We start from the raw sequence: 8,638 nt of genomic DNA, 5'->3' as shown, positions 1-8,638 counted from the left end.
CCTCGGTCCACCCAAAACCCCACCATAACCCCAGGGCCGCCCCGAGGGGGGGCAGAGGGGCGGCCGCCCCGGGCCCCCAAAGTCTAGGGGCCCCCACCCAGGTTGTATGCACGTAGGCTACGGCCCGGGATGCTGGGCAGCGAATGCACACAGGGCCTGTACGTGTTGTCATCCGATGCAGGTAGCTAGCCCACAGAGCCGCTGGTTCCTCGTCGATCGATCTCCTCTACGCGTTGCCCTAGCGGAGACGGCGTTCCCTAATTCATCTATTCCCCGATCTATCCCTAAAAAAATAATCTATTCCCCGATCTCGTATGCTCATGGGTTAACTGAACAAACCGGATCGGAGGCAGCCCGCAGCCGCCATTGCTTGTTTCCCTTCCTCTCACGGCAAGCCGGTGGTTGGGATGGATGGTGGAGCCACGTTCATTCCAGACCTCAGGGAGACGTGCTGGCCCGCGTTGTTCTATCTGATGATGGCCATGTTGGATCTGAGTCAGTCCGGCCATGCAGCCGGCCAAGATCTGACGGTGGAGACGCAGGTTATAAGTTGCGTGCCGGCGAACTACGCCACTCTCCGGTCTCCAGGTGATGGACGCATACATAGTGACGCAAATTGCCAAGCGCCTCTCATCTCATGTAAGTCTAAATCACATCATGGCGATTGCCTGATCAGGTGATTAACGTTGATCCGATCAATCCGAGGTAACATCACTATGTACTTCGTATATCTATACTACTCAATCTCTAATGGTAAGAAACCAAGGGCTATAGTGTTCTCTTTAATTCATTTTTTAACGTAAATCATGCATGCTACTTACTCAAAAGGTCAGGGATCTCAGCAGAGACAAAGGGAAGAATACAGTCCAGGGATCCGAGGTAACATCAGACTATATACTTCCTCTATCTATATTGCAGTGATCGAGCATTGATAGAATTTAATTTTGGTAACATCAGACTATGTACTTCGCCTTTTAGCAGTGCTTATTATCATGTTGACTTTGCACTCGGTAAAACAGAGAAAAAAATGAAACATGAACTATAAAGAGGATTTGTCGGCCCCATCATAAGTGAATTTTATGAAGGATTATTAGAAAAGGTTCAAAGGTAATATGTATAAATTATTTGATAAGAATGTCGCTTTTGCCGCAGTTTTGTGGCGTTTAAGCAATTTAAGCAATCATATATATTCCTATAATGTTTATGTCAAGGGGGCCCCAAGTTTTGGTTCCACGGGCCCCTAAAACCTCAGGACCGGCCCTGCATAACCCCTTACAGACCATGGGCCTTCGTCCTCCCATTTTCTCTCCTTCCGTATTCCTTTCTTGCCTTCGCCGCCGCTTCAATACCCGGACTGTCCCGCCACACCTTTGCCGGAACTTAACAACTCCGTCACCTCCAACTGTACATCCGGGCTCCACGTTGCTTCTCCTCCGCCGCCAGTCCACACCACTAAAGTAAGCACTAGCTATAGCACCAGCAGCAAACATGCAACAACACACAAGCACTACCACCAACTATTCAATATTCTGCAAAACCGTATATATGCAATAACAACAAAGTAGCCTCAAGCACCAGCAGCAGAAACATCAGAGCAACAACAGTATATATGCATAACAACAAGCAGTAGCCTTAAGCACCAGCAGCAGTAGAGTAGGAGGAGCTCACCAGCCAACACAGAGCACAGCAGATCCAGGAGCAAAGCAGAACACACCGAAGAGGAGCACCCACACGCCCGGTGGCAACAATAGCTACATCAACAGTAAGGACAGCAACAACAACAGCTCAAACATCAACAAGATCAACGGTAGGTTTTGCAGAACATTGAGAATAACTACTGCCTCTGTAAACAAATATAAGACATTTTGAGTCACCAAGTAGTGACCTAAATTAAGAAAATTGAACACCATAATAAGCACCAGAGGTATAAAACAACCATCAAGATAACTAAATATACTATACTAATCATCGATTGATTAGTGCATGCTATATATATGCACAATCTTAATATACCATTACTACTAAATATATGCGTTTTTGTCCTAGACCACCACCGATGTCACCATATCGATGACTAGGACCAGCAAGCAGAGACCGGCCATGGTGACCTGCAGCCATCTGCTCCTCGCATTCGTCCTCAAGATTTGTGGTGGAGGGGGAGGGAGGGATTACTTTGGTGGTAGAGGCCGACGGCGACGAAGTTGAAGCCCGGGTGGGGGAGGTCGATGCAGACGGTGACGGAGGTGAAGCCCGGGCGATGGAGGTCGATGCAGACGGTGATGGCGGTGTAGCCCGAGCGGTGGAGGTCGATGCAGACGGCGACGGAGGTGAAGCCCGGGTGGTGGAGGTCGATGCGGACAGAGGTCAAGCACGAGCAGCACGGCCGCTGACAGACCAAACCCTAGCCCGCCGCGGTGACCACGGTGGTGTGGTGGGTGGGCTCCGGCCGCGAGAGGTCCGGCCGGTGGGCGGCGGCGTCGAGATCCGGGGAAAAGGGCGTATTTGGGTGCGCGGCTGCTCAGTGTGGTGTGCAGTGGGCGGCGGATCGATGTTTTGTAACTGAGAGAATGATTTTAATAGTTCATGGATGCAGCAAAAAATATCTCCAACTTTTGAAAGAGTGTCACGGAAAGGATTCGGAACTGAGCCTTTCAGAGAAGTATGCTAGTTCTTTCTATGCTAAATATCTCTTCTTTCATGGATGCATTAAATAAAAAATATTTTGACATTTTAATTATTATGTGCGTAATTCAAATTGCCAGCCCATGTAGGTGCATGGTGGATGACTGGTAAATAATAACTAGAAATAAAAGTACAAATAAAAGTTCTTGAAAGGGTTTCTTATGATAAGAATTGGACTGGGGTTCATTGGTACTGGAGGCTGCTAGAAATTTCTGAATAGTGGCTGGCTACAAAGAAAGCAAGCAGAATTAGCAAGTAGAGTAGAGTAGCACTGGGAGTACTAGACACTGCAAGTACGCATCATGATGAGAGAGAAAGCATGTGATGGGGTAGCCTGGGTAAAGGCGCACAAGCTGAACAGATTAAAGAATAGCAAACAAAGGGAAAATGTAATATATGTACAGCTAAATAGCTTTTACTTGCTCTTATAAATTCATTTGACAAATATTATTACCCTTGTTTTCTTAGTTTTTTGTCAACAATTCTTTGAAAAAGCCTGATCTGCAAAACAGACAGAATTAATGTTTAAATTATTATTCTATTTCTAACGACGATAAAAAATTGCAAACAGTACTCTTTCCATTTCTCAATCTAATACTACGTCTTAAACTTTATTAAGACAAACGTTTGAGGACGAACCTATCATCCTTTTTTCTCAAGCTATTTTATATTGTGTAAATTCAGTATTACACAGATATATTGTTAAATCATGTATAATCTTATAACTAATGACTAATTGTCTGACGAATTGTGTGACTCCAACTATGGTAGTTCAAATCATGATAATACTTTTAAAAAATAGTGTAAAATATGATACTACTTAAAATTACCCACATGTATGTGTGCTAATAACTATTTCTACACGTGCATGGCATGTGGCATTTACTAGTAGATAATAAGTGTGGCAAGATAACATTGACATGTGAAAAACAAAATATCCGGGGACAAGGAGATTTGGTGCCCGAGCCCAGCTGGTCCCGATATCCTCTCCTTCCGTTCCGCGCTAGGGATCCGAGAAAAGAGGCCTGGCGCATCTGACGCTGAATTATGGAAATCAGGCGGGAGGTGAAATACGGGACGGAACAGTGTATTGTACGTGGGACCCAGACATAGCGGTGGGACGACGGAGACGCGTGAGGTAGCTAATCCGTCGACCAGAATGTTAGTGCTTTTACCGTGCCTAGGATCAGATCAGGGGAACAAGACGTCGGGGTAAAAGCTGAGCCGTCTGTCAGACACGTCTATGTGATACACATGCGCACATCGGCTGTAGGCGGCGACCCGGCCCCCATCCAAATCCCCCGGTCCATCTAGCACGTCGTTGTTCATTCTGGAACCCTGATTTGTGCTGGTGCCCAGCCCCCTACCATTTTACTTGCGGCGGCGTTGGTGGCCATTTGAATGGATGATGTTGGCATGGGGTTCCTCCTCGATGCCGTTGACAGGTTAGATACTTCAGATCTGCAAAGTTTTTCAGCAATTTTCAGTGTGTTTTCACTGACGCGCCATGGCCGCCGCCGTTGCCGTTGGATTCTCATGTCCCCCCTGCATGAGGAGTTCGCCGATAGTCATGAGCAGCCAGATCCGGTCCCTATGTCCTTGTTGGTAAACAGCGGACCAGGAGTTGCCCTCCCTGCAGAATCAGAAGTTGGCTATGGTTGTGGTCAGCAAATCGGCAACGAGGACAATAATAGTACACGAGCTGGAGTCCGGCGACGACCTGATTCATCGCCGACGAGGTCTGTGCATCGACTGACAGAGTCAACCTGCAGGCCCGTGGGTGGACAAAAAGGTACGAAATGAAATATGTGGAGTTGTAGGATTACATCTTTTATGTCTCCTGTCCTGACTGAACATTATTTGTGCGTTGCTTATATTCAGTAAGAACTTAGCAGTTAAAAACCGGATAGTTAATCTGAACAAATTGGACCACTTCGTTACCGCACCCATATTAACCCCCGAGGAATACCCACAGGCACCATGTTGCTAGCCTTGTTTCGTACAATGAAAAAATGTTAGGAAAGAAAAATTGAATTTTGGTTTCCATGATCGCAGATTACGTCTGGGTAGTGCGCCACCAGACAGGACACCATGCCCTTCCCGAATTATTGCTATGGAGCAGTCGATTTGCAAGTACGCAGAAGAGCCGTCAAAGAGTGTGATAACGCCCGAACTCGGGCTGAATTTTGATTTGTTAGGTGAGGCATGCAACTTTTACAATCTGTATTCGTGGGAGATAGGCTTTGCTATTAAATATGGTAAAAGCAGATAGAACGTGGAGAGGACAAAGTGCATGCAACAGATTGTGTGCGGGTACTCGGTGAGTTTTCATTTCCGTAATGTATTCTATGGCGCGTAGGGAAGTGTTTGACCGATTTGTCGTGGTGAAAAACATGCAGGGCAAACCGGAAACGGAGAACAGTAGGTCCTGCAGATGTCAGTGTCCGGGCTTGATTAGGTCGTTGCGTGCAGCAGAAAACAGTTGATACATCACAGAGCACCGTGAAAGAGCCACAACCACTCTATGCCGTTGATGATCGGTGAAAAAGTGCACGGGCCGTCTCACAAGCACATTGATGTGTACATTAAAGATTTGATAAAGCGGCTAAGGGAGAATAATGTGAATTTTGGAAAGGTGTACAACATCATTGGCAGTTTTTTTGGGTCGATCGAGAAGGTGCCATTCACGAAGAGGACTCTAAGGAACATTTATGGGAAGATCAGCCGTGAGCAGGCAGAAGGCGATGTTAGGAAGACATTGGAGGTGTGTGCAGACATTGTCAATGATGACCCTGGTTTGACATATAAAGTTTTGGCAGAGAGAACAAGTAAGGTCAAAAACCTCATGTTGACTAACGGAAGCAACCGAATGCAGTACAAGTTTTTTAGTGATGTGGTTACATTCAACACAACCTACATGAAAAACCTTTGGTCTTTTTGTTGGGGTTAACAATCATTTTCAGAGCATTATACTTGCTGGTGCCTTGATGAGGGAGGAACAAGTAGAGAGCTTCAAGTGGTTTTTTTAGTGAGTTCCTGCGGATGATTGGGGGGGGGGGGGCTTGCACCAAAGACTATTCTGACAGGTGAGTCAACTAGAGTTTTTCACAAACTATGCTTATGAAAAGAATGTTCAAGTTCCTTTAGAATGATCATATATATGAATAGTTCGTTGGACCTAACTCTTGCCATTCATGGTTGCAGATCAGAACAGAGCCATGGAGGTGGCAATCAAGAAAGTTTATCCGGGGACTGTGCCCAGGTGGTGCAAATGGCATGTGCTGAAGAAAGTCAAGGAGACATTACGGCAACTGTACACGAAGAAGTCTGATTTCCAGGCTGCATTCGATAAGGTTGTGAACCACATGTTAACTGAAGATGAGTTTAAGCGGCGTGGAACATGCTATTAGATAAGTACTCCCTACATTTTTATATACAAGGCCACTATGGAATATACATTTTGCATCTATATAAGGCCACCAACAGTAATCGAGGCATAGTTAATGATATTTTCTCGTACTAACAACCTGTTTAATACTTGCATGCATGCAATCATAATGACAGTCAGCTACTTTCTCCACTTAGTTTCTTTGCATGCATGCGGAGTATTAATGATCCCAATAAACAAGAAGAAAAGTTGACTTGTAAAGCAGGCATTAAATTTTACATTGGTACCTGTAATCGGAGTTTGTGGCCTTGTATACAAAAATGGAGGGAGTACAATTTCAGGAAGCGCACTTAAATACCTCGTGTGAATGCGGTCAGTTCGAGCACATTGGGATGTTGTGCAGCCACTTTTAAGGGTAACTAACTTCTTTCAACAGTTTAGGACCAGCATCAATGCTTTCCATGGCCTAACAGCTCGAGAAAAGCAAAGAGGGGTCAGGAGACCGACAAGTAGAAGAGAGAAGACACCGTACGAGGGTCTGAATAAGCGGATCAGATTGTACAGCATATGTAGGCGCGAGGGGCACAAATGGACTACTTCCCCTGAAAGAGGGGATGCACCGAAGAAACCACGGAAGCCTGGAAAGTGCAAGAATTGCGGTATGGAAGGGCACTGCCGGACAACTTGCAATTTTTGTAGAATGAAGTCTGAAATACTGTTTCTGTTCTATTGTTACGAGGATTTTCTAGTGTGTTTGTGTGAGCATTGCTCTGCGCTTGTTCCTCACTTTCAAGAGTCATGATAAGTAGTCTAACTTTTAGACCTAAACTATGTTTCCTGATCATTTGTAGAATGATGCTTGCTTAATTGTAAACTGGGTGTACTTGCTTCACTCAGTTGGGTGCTTCAGTCTTTTATCTGAATCTTATTTCTGCTGGACTCATTCTGCTAGGGCTGGGACTGACAGGTTCTACTAGAACACTATATGTTTACTGTGGTCTAGATGACATTATTGGGACTGCAACTAGTGCTTGGAGTACAACACGTGTGCCAGCAGAGAGTAGCGAAGGAGTGGATGAGGTAAATCGGCATCTGTTGTGTATCTAGTTGTCCTGTGGATTGAACACTCGACGTACACATGATCAAGCTTCCGAGTAGATAATGTGTCAGGCTTGCTGACAAAAACGATGACTGCATTAACAGGGAGAGGTGATCCATCTAGCTGACCTCGTCTATTCGCCGTTTGCTAAACCTGTGGAGTGCACGGCTCAGGTGGGCTCAGAAACAAAACCGATCCGTCGAGGTACAGCCTGTTCCGCCTCTCCAACACGACACGCCGTCGCAATCAATGCGAACCATCAGCTGGCTAAATAAAATGAAATACGGCAGCAAAATACACTGGATGGCACGCATCCATAGGTGAGGTTGCGGTGTAGACATCAGGATCATCTGAGCTCGGGCTCAGAAACTGATTTTCGAATATCCGGTGCTTATGCTAGATTGTTGTGATGTGTTGATGTTATCTATGAAATACGTCCATAAATCCATAGATCGAGACCCACCCTGCATCTATGGCTAATACTTCACTCTTTCATCGAGATCCCTCTACATCACCCAAACTTTTAAGTAACAAAACAGAGCCTCCCCTTTTGCAAGATGACATACAATTCAATAATATGCCCATAAGCCTCCCTCTCATCACGGAGGCAAACATGTTTATTATCCCTTTATCCTTAGTTTATTACCCCTTTATCATCAGTTTATTATCCCTTTATTCTTAGAGACAATTAACACATATGAACATAAAAGAATAATTCACGCATGATCAACATCACCCCCATAGAGTACATCACATGAACCACAATCATGGTAGCCAACTTATGTGCTCATTGTATTGAACAACAAAGGGGAGAGATTACATATGGATCAACTTAATTTAGGAATTTTTTCATCTCCTACAATATTGATGATAATTTGTTGTCACCATCCCAAGGGCGCTTTTTATGACATATAGCATATACGAGTGAAGTATTTATTTCTCTCTGTTATAACTACAGCCTCCATAGTGTCGGGGTTGGCTCTGGTCATTGTGGCATGTTTTTCACCTAGTTCCATCGTAATAATGTCAATTAACAGTACATGCTGAATGGATGGATCACATGCTCCACCGCTGCCACACTTTCTGGAGATGCTCGGCGGAGGAGCAACGCAAATGGCATCTCAGGGTAGTAATGAATAAGCAGTTCTGTTCCGCATGGTGCTTCGTGCTCGTGGAGGATTATGAGATAAATTACCAATTCTGTCATTTGGTTGCTTCGTGCTCTTGGATGATGGCTCATGCGTTCGTCAGAACATTGGATTTCACAAATTGGGCAATGATATGTTGTGAAGATAGTACAAAGAGGTTGTGAGAGGTTTAGGTGTGACGAGAGCTACTCATAAAAAAGGTGTGGCGGCTTAGCGCCCATTAGAGGGCAAATGCCCCCCTCCTCTTGCATGTTTTTCATATTTATGTCTTTATAATGCTTTTTTATGAAATATATATAGCATACACTAGTAGAATATTTC

General features: G+C 45.0%; 1 long non-coding RNA gene across 1 annotated transcript; it reads left to right on the top strand.

The window, feature by feature from the left end:
* Positions 1–240: 240 nt before the first annotated feature.
* On the top strand, positions 241–5,717 carry LOC123098841 (uncharacterized). The gene is made up of 3 exons (XR_006447990.1): positions 241–4,474; positions 4,738–5,002; positions 5,082–5,717. It is a non-coding gene; the product is annotated as an uncharacterized lncRNA (long non-coding RNA).
* Positions 5,718–8,638: the final 2,921 nt, after the last annotated feature.

Source organism: Triticum aestivum, chromosome 1B (genome assembly GCF_018294505.1).
Source record: "Triticum aestivum cultivar Chinese Spring chromosome 1B, IWGSC CS RefSeq v2.1, whole genome shotgun sequence".
Lineage (NCBI taxonomy): Eukaryota > Viridiplantae > Streptophyta > Magnoliopsida > Poales > Poaceae > Triticum > Triticum aestivum.
The sequence above is the reverse complement of the archived record's forward strand: the minus strand, read 5'-3'. Positions and strand labels throughout refer to the sequence as shown.